Raw genomic sequence first — 14148 nt, 5'->3', positions numbered from 1 at the left:
GAAATATTTTCTGCCATCCTATGGATTGACTTCCCACTTTCTTGCAAATAGTTTTTAGCAAAATTATTTTATTGTTCAATATAACAATTTGTTAGTCAATAAACATTCCAAAATGTACTGTGATAAAACAGAATAGCAATGATACCTCTATGTGTAGCTTCATGTTACACTTAGGAGTTTACAATGGGATAGCAGAGGGGAGAGTATTGCTTCATGTGCATGCTCATCTGCAGAATGTTCAGATGTTTAACTAAAGTATGAGCCTCCTATTTGTCTTGAATTTCACTGGACTTCGTAGTTGAAACAGAGAAGACTTTGGAACTGGTGGTAGTTTTTCACTTATAGGAATTAAAATTCTTAAGCAAATATAGGAAGGAAAAGAGGCTACTGTGAATCATACAGGCAATTCCCTTTGTGGATGTGCAATTGAACATGAGGCACATGGACAAAAAGCAAAAAACGCTGAGCTCATTGCAAATGTTCAATAAATGACAGCTGGGTGAATAAATGAATCAATGAGAGTGTGTGAGGTGAATGCCTTGGCATCCTACGTTTCTACTTTTTGCAACATCATGACCTTGATTGTGCCTGTCTAGGTCACTGTGTACTGTCTAAGGTTTGTGTGTACTTGGGGAAGAAAAAATATTTCTAAGGCAACCTGGATTATCATAAATAAGTAAATTGCCCAACTATTATGCAGAATGAAAATTTTATTTTCTGAAAACTTCATTCTGGGCACTTAAAATTTTTGCCCTTTTATAAAATGAGCTGCTTGGTAGTTAATGCAAATTAAATACTTGCTTGATGTTCAATATCTAGAAATGGTGCAATTTAGGACAACCTAGGAGCAAGATGCTTAAAGCAGGGGTATGGTCTATGTGAGGTCTCATAGCCAGTTTGAGACAAACTAGTGACACTGGTGCAGTTGGGATGACAGCAACTGCGATTATGTTAATTAGAGGGATCAAACAATTATTTTCTGTGCATATTCTTAAGCATGACGCTTTCAATGAACAAAAACCTCCACTGGTAATAAATAAGGAAAGTGGGCCTAGTACATTACATTTTGTCTTAGTCCATTTGGGCTGCTATTACAAAATACGATAGTCTGGGTGGCTTATAAACAACAAAAAATTATTTCTCCCAGTTCTAGAGGTTGGGAAGTTCAAGATCAAGGTGCCGTCATGAGTGGGTTCTGGTGAAGGCCCTCTTCTGGGTTGCAGACTGATGACTTTTTGCTGTGTCCTCACATGGCAGAAAGGGCAAGGCAGCTCTCTGAGGCCTCTTTTTTTTTTTTTTTTTGAGACAGAGTCTCACTCTGTCACCCAGGCTGGAGTGCATTGACGCAATCTGAGCTCACTGCAAGCTCTGACTTCTGTTCACGCCATTCTCCTGCCTCAGCCTCCCAAGTAGCTGGAACTACAGGCATCCGCCACCATGCCTGGCTAATTTTCTGTATTTTTTCATAGAGACAGGGTTTCACCGTCTTAGCCAGGATGGTCTCAATCTCCTGACCTCATGATCTGCCTGCCTCGGCCTCCCAAAGTGCTGGGATTACAGGTGTGAACTACTGTGCCCAGCCTCTGAGGCCTCTTTTTTAAAATAACTTTTAATAATTATTTTAAATTGAGAATTAAAAAATTATATGTATTTATGGTATACAATGTGGTGTTTTCATATATGTATACATTGTGGAATGGTTAAACCAAGCTATTAACATATGAATCACCTCACATGCTTATCATTTTTTTGTTGTGAGAACATTTAAAATCTACACTTAGCAATTTTCAGGTGTACATTATTATTAACTACAGTCACTGTGCTGTATAATAGATCTCCAGAACTTAATTCCTCCTAACTGAAACTTTGTGCCCTTCGATCAACATTTCCTCATTCCACACCCCCTTCTCCAGCTCCTGGCAACCACTGTTTTACTCTGCTTTTATGAGTTTGACTTTTTTAGATTCCACACAAAAGTGAGATCACCCAGTGTTTGTCTTTCTGTGCCTGGCTTATTTCACTTAGCACAAGTCATTCAGGTCTATCTATATTATAACAAATGACAGGTTTCCCTTCTTTTTAAAGGCTGAATAGTATTCCATTGTGTATATATCTATCACATTTTCTTTATCCATTTATCCATTCATGGACATTTAGGTTGAGTCCAAATCTTGGTGATTTTGAATAATGCTGCAGTGAATGTGAGAGTGCAGATACCTCTTTGATATCCTGGTTTAATTTCCTTTGGATGCATAGCCAGAAGTGGGATTGCTGGATAATATAGGAGTTCTATTTTTAATTTTTTTGGGGAACTTTCTTAATGTTTTCCATAATGGCTGTACTAATTTACATTTCCACCAACAGTATACAAGGGTTTTCTTTTTCCATAAACTTTCTAACATTTTTTATCTTTGGTCTTTTTGATAATAGCCTGAGTCCTCTCAGATAAGGGCACTAATACCATTCATGAAGACTTTGTCTTCACGACCTAATCATCTCCAAAGGCCCCACCTTTTAAGATCATTACGTTGATCATTAGGTTTCAACATATAAATTTTGGAGAGAGACACAACATTCAGGGCATAGCAATTCATTTCTTGAATCTTTTATGTTCTGTAGCAAATGCCCCTTGGAACATAGGATTCAGAGAATAGCACCTTATCAATATCTCTTATAAAAATCATCTCTTACTTTTAGTGAATCTTAGTTAACACATGCTTATGATACTAAAATACATTGAGACATTGATGTTACAATGTAAGAATAATTGTCTTTTGGGGGCTTTGTATCCTTCTGAAACTGATACGAGCAAAATGAATAAAAGGGTGATACTTATTTGCCTTTAACACCATTTCTTACCACTTTTCTCAAAACATGGGATTGCATTCTATACAGGTCATGCTTCTATTGATTGCTTGTTCATAGACCAAGCTATGATAAGGGTGCAACCTGATCATTAGCCATCTAACCAGTTGATGGCATTCCTGAGCTTGCCTGATATAGAACAAAACAATTCTAGCTTTTTAATTCTGTAGGAGCTTTGCTCTGAAAATACCTTGGGACAGAAAGACATGAGGCCAAGACTAAGATAAAAATTGAGGAAGTAATAGGCCTTTTGGGCAAATTAATGCTGGCATGCCAATTAACTGAATTTTTCTTTCCTGATTTTAATAGGTCCTGAAGAACCGTTCCAGCAGTGTTTGTTGCTGTTGTATTAAACCAGAGCCATTAAGATATCAGGCCAATAAAATGTCACCTGATTAATTTGCCTGGATGTGGCTATGAACTTATTTGAAATCAAAGAATTATTGCATTGAATTGAATTGTGTACATTAGGAGATTTAAAATATTATTACTAAAATATGTTTTAATTATGTATAATTTGTTGTATAATGTTTTCAATTTATCACATTATATTAGCCTTCTTTTTTGTGATTGCAGGAAAGAGTCATGTCAGTTAACAAAGGCATAGCTTTCAATTTTTCAATTGAAAATTTGAATTGAAACCTACAAATTTTTCAATTGAAACCTTCAGTTTTTGGAACTGTTTACTGCAAAATAGTCATAGTGTTATAGTTGCATTTAGACGTGTATGAAAACACATCTGAATATTAGCTGCATTATACAATGCTAATAAGGAAATAGTCTTTTTTTCTTCTCAGGTAATATGGGCTAAAATATAGTGCTGCATATAAAAAAATCAGAATGGTAGCAGAAAAAGGCTTGGAGTTCATGGTTAATTTATTCCTGAAAAATTCCCCATTTTCAATTGAGATAAAGATAATATAAAGTGAAATGCTCAGATGTTACATGTATCATTTAATCTTCTTTGATGAATGCATATCAATAAACAGAACATTTCCATCTTGGAAAATTCCTTTCACCTTTCCTAGTCAATCTCCCCAGGAGCAAAAACTGATTTATATCCCCAAAGATTAGTTTTGCTTATTCTAGAATTCATATACTCTAGCTGGAATCATACAGATATACTTTTTTTGTGTTTGCTTATTTCATTAAGCATAGTAGTTTCATAATGTTTCCTTTTTTATTTTTTGAGATAAATTCTTGCTCTGTTACCCAGCTTTGAGTGCAGTGGCATGATCTCAGCTCACTGCAACCTCCACCTACCTCCTGGGTTCAAGTGATTCTCGTGCTTCAGCCTCCCAAGTAGCTGGGATTACAGGCATGTGCCTGTAATTACATCTGGGTAATTTTTGTATTTTTAGGAAAGACAGGGTTTCACCATATTGGCCAGGCTGGTCTCGAACTCCTGGCCTCAAGTAATCCACCTGCCTCAGCCTCCCAAAATGCTGGGATTACAGGTATGAGCAATTGCACCTGGCTTATCCATGTTTTAATGCATGTCAGTAATTCATGCCATTTTATTGCCAAGAAGTACCCCATTATATGAGTATACCATAGTTGTTGTATGTTCTGCCACATTACTAAATTTATTCCTTTTAGTAGTATTCTTGTAAATTCTTCAGAATTTTTGTCAAACACAACCGTGTCATCTGAAAATAAAGACAGTTTATATCTATCTTTTGAATCTTTCTGCCTGTTTTTTTTTCTTACCTTATTGCACTATCTGGGACCTCTAGTTCAATATTGAATAGACAGGTTGAGAGCAGGGATCCTTGCCTTGTACATTTACTTGGTGACGATCATCTGGGTTGTTTCCAGTTTTTGGCTATTATTAATAAAGCTGCTGTGAACATTCATGTACAAGTGATTTTGTGCATATATGCTTTCATTTCTCTTGGGTAAATAGGAGTGGAACAGTTAGAAGGAAAATATGAGTGCTGGATCATCAGGTAAATTTATGTTTAACATTTTAAGAAAATGGCAAATGATTTTTTAAAGTTGTTGTAGCATTTTATACTTCACTAGCAATGCATGAGAGTTGCAGTTGCTCCATGTCCTTTTCAACATTTGGCACTTTTTTTTTTTTTTCATTTTAGCCAATCTAATGAGCATGCAGTGGTATCTCATTATGGTTTTAACTTGAATTTCTCTGATGACAAATGATAATGAACACTTTTTCTACAAATTATTGGCCACATAACATTTACATATCTTTTTTTGTGAAGTGTTTAAGTGTTTTAATTTTTAAATTGGGTTGTTTGTCTTTTTGTTAGGTGATACAGATGTTCTTTGTATATTCTGCTATAAATACTTTGTTAGTTTTATGTATTATGAATATTGTCTCCCACAGACATGGCTTTATATTTATTTCTCAATGATGTTTTGTGAAGAGCAAAACTTTTTAGGTTTTAGATATAATTTTGATAAATTATAAAAATAAATTCTTTTTCTATTATGATTTGTAATTTCTGTGCACTTGCCAAGAAACCTGTGCCTAACCCAAGCTTTCAGTTTTTCTCCTATATTTTCTTCTAATAGCTTTATTGTTGTAGTGTTTGTATATGAGTCTATTATCAATCTTTGATTTGGAGTATGGTGTGTAGTAGGTATCAAAATTATTTTATTCCAAAGGGAAATTCAGTTGTTCCGTACCATTTATTAAAGAGGGGTTCCTTTACCATTGATTAGCTATACTGCTCTTATTAAAACCAAGGTTCTATTTCTGTACTGTCTATTCAGTTCCATTTATCTCCTTTTTTCAGTGCTATTTTTCTGCTGATTACAGTTGCTTTATAAGAAGTCTTAAAGTCAGGTAGCATAAGCTCTACATTTTTCTTCTTTTTTTCCCACTAAAGGGAATTTTAGCTATTTTCATCCTTCGCCTCTTCAGATAAATTTTAAAATTATCTCACCAATTAAAAAAACTTCTATAGATTTTAATTGTTATTTCATTGAATGTGAAGATAAGTTTGGGGAGAACTGACATTAATATTGAGTCTTCTGATTCATGAACATAGTATTTATTCATTTATTTAGGTTTTCTCTAGTTTCTGTCAGTGATGTTTTATAGTTTTTAGTATAGAAATCTTTTACATCATTTACTAAGTATATTTCTAAATAGTTGATGCTTTTGATGCTATTGTAAAATTTAACATTTCATTTATTTATTTTGAGAGAGAATCTCACTCCACCCAGGCTGGAGTACAGTGGTTTGATCTTGGTTCTTTGTAACCTCTGCCTCCTGGCTTAAAGCTTTCTCCTGCCTCAGCCTCCCTAGTAGCTGGGAGTACAGGCATGTGCCACCATACCTGGCTAATTTTTGGATTTTTAGTAGAGATGGGGTTTCATTATGTTGGCCAGGCTGGTCTCAAACTCCTGACCTCAAGTGACCCACCCACTTCGGCCTCCCAAAGTGCTGGGATTACAAGCATGAGCTACTGGTGCCCAGCTTAAAATTTCGTTTTCAAATGGTTAATTACTAGTATATAGGTAAATAAATGTAGTTATTTTTGGATCGTGACTTTATGTTGTGCCACATTACTAAATTTGTTTATTACTTTTAGCAGTATTCTTGTAAATTCTTTAGAATTTTTGTCAGACACAACCATGTCATCTGAAAATAAAGACAGTTTATATCTATCTTTTGAATCCTTCTGCCTGTTTTTTTTTTTCCTTACCTTATTGCACCATCTAGGACCTCTAGTTCAATATTGAATAGATGGGTCGAGAGCAGAGATCCTTGCCTTGTTTTGATCTAAGGAAAAAAATTATTACTTTAGTGTTACATATAATATTATCTATAGGCTTTACTTACATGCTGCAATGGTTTGAATGTTTTGTGTCTCTTCAAAATTTATGTTGAAACTCAATCCCTAATGCAATAGTATTAAGAGGTGGAGTCTCTGGGGGAAGTGATTAAGTCATGAGCCCTCATGAATGGATTATTACTCTTATTAAAGGGCTTGAGGGAACTACCTATGCCCTTTTTTTTGGCCCTTCTGTCCCTTTTGCTATGTGAGGAGACAAAGTATGCCCCCTCCACAGGATGCAGCAACCAGGTGCCATATTGGAAGCAGATAACAGGCCCTCACCAAACACCAAACCTTCTTACTTAAATTAAAATCAGAAGAAATTGATTTTATATCTTCATTCTTTTTTTTTTTTTTTGAGACAGAGTCTCGCTCTGTCACCCAGGCTGGAGTGCAGTGGCACAGTCTCCGCTCACTGCCACTTCTGCCTCCCAGGTTCAAGCGATTCTCCTGCCTCAGCCTCCCGAGTAGCTGGGATTATAGGCACCCACCACCACACCCAGCTAATTTTTTGTATTTTTAGTAGAGATGGGGTTTCACCATTTTGGTCAGGCTTGTCTTGAATTCCTGACCTCGTGATCCACCTGCCTCCGCCTCCCAAAGTGCTGGGATTATAGACGTGAGCCACTGCGTCCGGCCTATATCTTTATTCTTTTAAAAAGCATAGACATTTAAAGCTATAAATTTCCCTCCAAGAAGTAGTTTTTCTGTATCATAAAAATTTTAACATGTTCTGTTTTCAGTGAGTTCAAAATATTTTCTAATTTCTTTTGTGCTTTATTTTTGAGCCATGCGTTATTTATTAGTGCATTTTAAATTTCAAACATTTGGGAGATTTTCTAGGTTTCTTATTGATTTCTAATTTAATACCATTGTAATCAGAGGACATATTCTGTATAATTTCAACTCTTTTAAATTTATTGAGGCCTGTTTTGTGGCCCATTACATGGTCTATTTTGGTGACTGTTTCACGTGCACTCTGTTCTTCTTGGATGCAGTGTTCCATAAAAGTAAGAGCAATTTAATTAGTAATATTGTTCTGATATTCTATATCTTTACTGTTTTCTTTTTGGTTCACTGGTTCTTTCTATTAATAGGAGAGAAACATTAAATTTTCCAACTATGAATGAGAACTTGTCTATGGTTTCCTTTAGTTTTACCTTTTTTTTTGCCTTATATTTTGGAAGTTTTAATATTAAATACAAGCACATTTAGTATTTTTGCATTAGTTTGATTAATTAGCCCTTTTGTTAGGTCTTTCTGTCTCTGATAGCATTTATCTTAAATACCCATCTGGGTCCTTACTTCTTATTTATCTGGCCACATTAGCTTTATTATGCATAGTCATGGGAGGGTAAATAGTTTTTTTCCTTTTAAAATTTCAACCTATGTATATCTTTTTTTTGAAATTGGGGGGTGGAGCCAAGATGGCCAAACAGGAACAGCTCCATTCTACAGCTTCCAGTGTGAGTGATGCAGAAGACAGGTGATTTCTGCATTTCCAACTGAGGTACCGGGTTCATCTCACTGGGGAGTGTCAGAAAGTGGGTGCAGGACAGTGAGTGCAGTGCACTGAACATGAGCCGAAGCAGGGCGAGGCATCGCCTCACCCAGGAAGCACAAAGGGTCCGAGAATTCCCTTTCCTAGTCAAAGAAAGGGGTGACAGATGGCACCCGGAAAATTGGGTCACTCCCATCCTAATACAGTACTTTTCCAATGGTCTAAGCAAACGGCACACCAGGAGATTATATCCTGCGCCTGGCTCAGAGGGTCCTACGCCCATGGAGCCTTGCTCATTGCTAGCACAGCAGTCTGAGATCAAACTGCCAGGCGGCAGTGAGGCTGGGGGAGGGGTGCCCGCCATTGCCGAGGCTTGAGTAGGTAAACAAAGCAGCTGGGAAGCTCGAACTGCATGGAGCCCACTACAGCTCAAGGAGGCCTGCCTGCCTCTGTAGACTCTACCTCTGGGGACAGGGCATAGCCAAACAAAAGGCAGCAGAATCCTCTAAAGACTTAAATGTCCCTGTCTGACAGCTTTGAAGAGAGTAGTGGTTCTCCCAGCACACAGCTGGAGATCTGAGAACGGACAGACTAACTCCTCAAGTGGGTCCCTGACCCCTGAGTAGCCTAACTGGGAGGCACCCCCCAGTAGCGGCAGACTGACACCTCACACGGCCAGGTACTCCTCTGAAACAAAACTTCCAGAGGAATGATCAGGCAGCAACACTTGCTGTTCACCAATATCTGCTGTTCTGCAGCCTCTGCTGCTGATATCCAGGCAAACAGGGTCTGGAGTGGACCTCCAGCAAACTCCAACAGACCTGCAGCTGACGGTCCTGACTATCAGAAGGAAAACTAACAAACAGAAAGGACATCCACACCAAAACCCCATCCGTACATCACCATCATCAAAGACCAAAGGTAGATAAAACCACAAAGATGGGGAAAAAACAGAGCAGAAAAACCAGAAACTCTAAAAATCAGAGTGCCTCTCCTCCTCCAAAGGAACGCAGCTCCTCACCAGCAATGGAACAAAGGTGGACAGAGAATGACTTTGACGAGTTGAGAGAAGAAGGCTTCAGACAATCAAACTACTCCGAGCTAAATGAGGAAGCTCGAAGCCAGGCAAAGAAGTTAAAAACATTGAAAAAAAATTAGACAAATGGCTAACTAGAATAACCAATGGAGAGAAGTCCTTAAATAACCTGATGGAGCTGAAAACCATGGCACGAGAACTACATGACAAATGCACAAGCCTCAGTAGCCGATTCGATCAAGTGGAAGAAAGGGTATCAGTGATGGAAGATCAAGTGAATGAAATGAAGCGAGAAGAGAAGTTTAGAGAAAAAAGAATAAAAAGAAACGAACAAAGCCTCCAAGAAATATGGGACTACATGAAAAGACCAAATCTATGTCTGATTGGTGTACCTGAAAGTGACGGGGAGAATGGAACCAAGTTAGAAAACACTCTGCAGGATATTATCCAGGAGAACTTCCCCAATCTAGCAAGGCAGGCCAACATTCAAATTCAGGAAATACAAAGAATGCCACAAAGATACTCCTCAAGAAGAGCAACTCCAAGACACATAATGGTCAGATTCACCAAAGTTGAAATGAATGAAAAAATGTTAAGGGCAGCCAGAGAGAAAGGTTGGGTAACCCACAAAGGGAAGCCCATCAGACTAACAGCAGATCTCTCAGCAGAAACTCTAAAAGCCAGAAGAGAGTGGGGGCCAATATTCAACATTCTTAAAGAAAAGAATTTTCAACCCAGAATTTCATATCCAGCCAAACTAAGCTTCATAAGTGAAGGAGAAATAAAATACTTTACAGACAAGCAAATGCTGAGAGATTTTGTCACCACCAGGCCTGCCCTAAAAGAGCTCCTGAAGGAAGCACTAAACATGGAAAGGAACAACCAGTACCAGCCACTGCAAAAACATGCCAAATTGTAAAGACCATCAAGGCTAGGAAGAAGCTACATCAACTAACGAGCAAAATAACCAGCTAACATCATAATGACAGGATCAAATTCACACATAGCAATATTAACCTTAAATGTAAATGGGCTAAATGCTCCAATTAAAAGACACCGACTGGCAAATTGGATAAAGACTCAAGACCCATCAGTGTGCTGTATTCAGGAAACCCATCTCATGTGCAGAGACACACATAGGCTCAAAATAAAGGGATGAAGGAAGATCTACCAAGAAAATGGAAAACAAAAAAAGGCAGGGTTGCAATCCTAGTCTCCGATAAAACAGACTTTAAATCAACGAAGATCAAAAGAGACAAAGAAGGCCATCACATAATGGTAAAGGGATCAATTTGCAAGAAGAGCTAACTATCCTAAATATATATGCACCCAATACAGGAGCACCCAGATTCATAAAGCAAGTCCTTAGAGGCCTAGAAAGAGACTTCGACTCCCACACAATAATAATGGGAGACTTTAACACCCCACTGTCAACATTAGACAGATCAACGAGACAGAAAGTTAACAAGGATATCCAGGAATTGAACTCAGCTCTGCACCAAGCGGACCTAATAGACATCTACAGAACTCTCCACCCCAAATCAACAGAATATACATTCTTTCAGCACCACACCACACCTGTTCCAAAACTGACCACATAGTTGGAAGTAAAGCACTCCTCAGCAAATATAAAAGAACAGAAATTATAACAAACTGTCTCTCAGACCACAGTGCAATCAAACTAGAACTCAGGATAAGAAACCCACTCAAAACCGCTCAACTACATGGAAACTTAGCAATCTGCTCCTGAATGACTACTGGGTACATAACAAAATGAAGGCAGAAATAAAGATGTTCTTTGAAACCTAAGAGAACAAAGACACAACATACCAGAATCTCTGGGACGCATTCAAAGCAGTGTGTAGAGGGAAATTTATAGCACTAAATGCCCACAACAGAAAGCAGGAAAGATCTAAAATTGACACCCTAATATCACAATTAAAAGAACTAGAGAAGCAAGATCAAACACATTCAAAAGCTAGCAGAAGGCAAGAAATAACTAAGATCAGAGCAGAACTGAAGGAAATAGAGACACAAAAAACCCTTCAAAAAATCAATGAATCCAGAAGCTGGTTTTTTGAAAAGATCAACAAAATTGATAGACCGCTAGCAAGACTAATAAAGAAGAACAGATAGAAGAATCAAATAGACACAATAAAAAGTGATAAAGGGGATATCACCACCAATCCCACAGAAATACAAACTACCATCCGAGAATACTGTAAATACCTCTACGCAAATAAACTAGAAAATCTAGAAGAAATGGATAAGTTTCTGGACACATACACCCTCCCAAGACTAAACCAGGAAGAAATTGAATCTCTGAATAGACCAATAACAGCCTCTGAAATTGAGGCAATAATCAATAGCCTACCAACCAAAAAAGTCCAGGACCAGATGGATTCACAGCCGAATTCTACCAGAGGTACAAGGAGGAGCTGGTACCATTCCTTCTGAAACTATTCCAATCAATAGAAAAACAGGGAATCCTCCCTAACTCATTTTATGAGGCTAGCAACCTCCTGATACCAAAGCCTGGCAGAGATACAAGAAAAAAACAGAATTTCAGAGCAATATCCCTGATGAACATCGATGCAAAAATCCTCAATAAAATACTGGCAAACTGAATCCAGCAGCACATCAAAAAGCTTATCCACCATGATCAAGTGGGCTTCATCCCTGGGATGCAAGACTGGTTCAACATATGCAAATTGATAAACATAATCCAGCATATAAACAGAACCAATGACAAAAACCACATGTTTATCTCAACAGATGCAGAAAAGGCCTTTGACAAAATTCCACAGCCCTTCATTCTAAAAACTCTCAATAAATTAGGTATTGATGGGACATATCTCAAAATAATAAGAGCTATCTATGACAAACCCACAGCCAATATCATACTGAATGGGCCAAAACTGGAAGCATTCCCTTTGAAAACTGGCACAAGACAGGGATGACCTCTCTCACCACTCCTATTCAACATAGTGTTGGAAGTTCTGGCCAGGGCAATCAGGCAGGAGAAGGAAATAAAGGGTATTCAATTAGGAAAAGAGGAAGTCACTTGGTCCCTGTTTGCAGATGATATGATTGTATATCTAGAAAACCCCATTGTCTCAGCCCAAAATCTCCTTAAGCTGATAGGCAACTTCAGCAAAGCCTCAGGATACAAAATCAATGTGCAAAAATCACAAGTATTCCTATACACCAAGAACAGACAAACAGAGAGCCAAATCATGAGTGAACTCCCATTCACAATTGCTTCAAAGAGAATAAAATACCTAGGAATCCAACTTACAAGGGATATGAAGGACCTCTTCAAGCAGAACTAGAAACCACTGCTTGATGAAATAAAAGAGGATACCAACAAATGGAAGAACATTCCATGCTCATGGGTAGGAAGAATCAATATTGTGAAAATGGCCATACTGCCCAAGGTAATTTATAGATTCAATGCCATCCCCATCAAGCTACCAATGACTTTCTTCACAGAATTGGAAAAAACTACTTTAAAGTTCATATGGAACCAAAAAAGAGCCCACATTGCCAAGTCAATCCTAAGCCAAAAGAACAAAGCTGGAGGCATCACGCTACCCGACTTCAAACTATACTACAAGGCTACAGTAACCAAAACAGCATGGTACTGGTACCAAAACAGAGATATAGACCAATGGAACAGAACAGAGCCCTCAGAAATAATGCTGCATATCTACAACTATCTGATCTTTGACAAAGCTGACAAAAACAGGAAATGGGGAAAGGATTCCCTGTTTAATAAATGGTGCTGGGAAAACTGGCTAGCCATATGTAGAAAGCTGAAAGTGGATCCCCTCCTTACACCTTATACAAAAATTAATTCAAGATGGATTAAAGACTTAAATATTAGACCTAAAACCACAAAAACCCTAGAAGAAAACCTAGCCAATACCATTCAGGACATAGGCATGGGCAAGGACTTCATGTCTAAAACACCAAAAGCAATGGCAACAAAAGCCAGAATTGACAAATGGGATCTAATTATCTAATTATACTAAAGAGCTTCTGCACAGCAAACGAAACTACCATCAGAGTGAACAGGCAACCTACAGAATGGCAGAAAATTTTTGCAATCTATTCATCTGACAAAGGGCTAATATCCAGAATCTACAATGAACTCAAACAAATTTACAAGAAAAAAACAAACAACTCCATCAAAAAGTGGGCAAAAGATATGAACAGACACTTCTCAAAAGAAGACATTTATGCAGCCAAAAGACACATGAGAAAATGCTCATCATCACTGGCCATCAGAGAAATGCAAATCAAAACCACAATGAGATACCATCTCACACCAGTTAGAATGGTGATCATTAAAAAGTCAGGAAACAACAGGTGCTGGAGAGGATGTGGAGAAATAGGAACACTTTTACACTGTTGGTGGGACTGTAAACTAGTTCAACCATTGTGGAAGTCAGTGTGGTGATTCCTCAGGGATCTTGAACTAGAAATACCATTTGACCCAGCAATCCCATGATTGGGTATATACCCAAAGGATTATAAATCATGCTGCTATGAAGACACATGCACACGTATGTTTATTGCGGCACTATTCACAATAGCAAAGACTTGGAACCAACCCAAATGTCCAACAATGATAGACTGGATTAAGAAAATGTGGTACATATACACCATGGAATACTATGCAGCCATAAAAAAGGATGAGTTCATGTCCTTTGTAGGGACATGGATGAAGCTGGAAACCATCATTCTCAGCAAACTATCGCAAGGACAGAAAACCAAACACCGCATGTTCTCACTCATAGGTGCGAATTGAACATGAGAACATGTGGACACAGGAAGGGGAACATCACCCACCAGAGCCTGTTGGGTGGGGGGAGGGGGGAGGGATAGTATTAGGAGATATAGCTAATGTTAAATGATGAATTAATGGGTGCAGC

The 14148-nt window shown here is 38.0% G+C and overlaps 1 long non-coding RNA gene across 7 annotated transcripts in view; it reads right to left on the bottom strand.

Moving 5' to 3' along the window:
• LOC129059531 (uncharacterized) overlaps positions 1-14148 on the bottom strand; it is a 62336-nt gene that overhangs the window by 39209 nt on the left and 8979 nt on the right. For all 7 annotated transcript variants that reach the window (XR_008525501.2, XR_008525503.1, XR_008525505.1 and 4 more), the window contains one exon: positions 6543-6619. This is a non-coding gene — a long non-coding RNA (uncharacterized LOC129059531). The remainder of the gene's footprint in view (positions 1-6542; positions 6620-14148) is intronic.

The sequence above is a fragment of the Pongo abelii genome, chromosome 4, assembly GCF_028885655.2.
Source record: "Pongo abelii isolate AG06213 chromosome 4, NHGRI_mPonAbe1-v2.0_pri, whole genome shotgun sequence".
NCBI classification, from domain to species: domain Eukaryota; kingdom Metazoa; phylum Chordata; class Mammalia; order Primates; family Hominidae; genus Pongo; species Pongo abelii.
The sequence above is the reverse complement of the archived record's forward strand: the minus strand, read 5'-3'. Positions and strand labels throughout refer to the sequence as shown.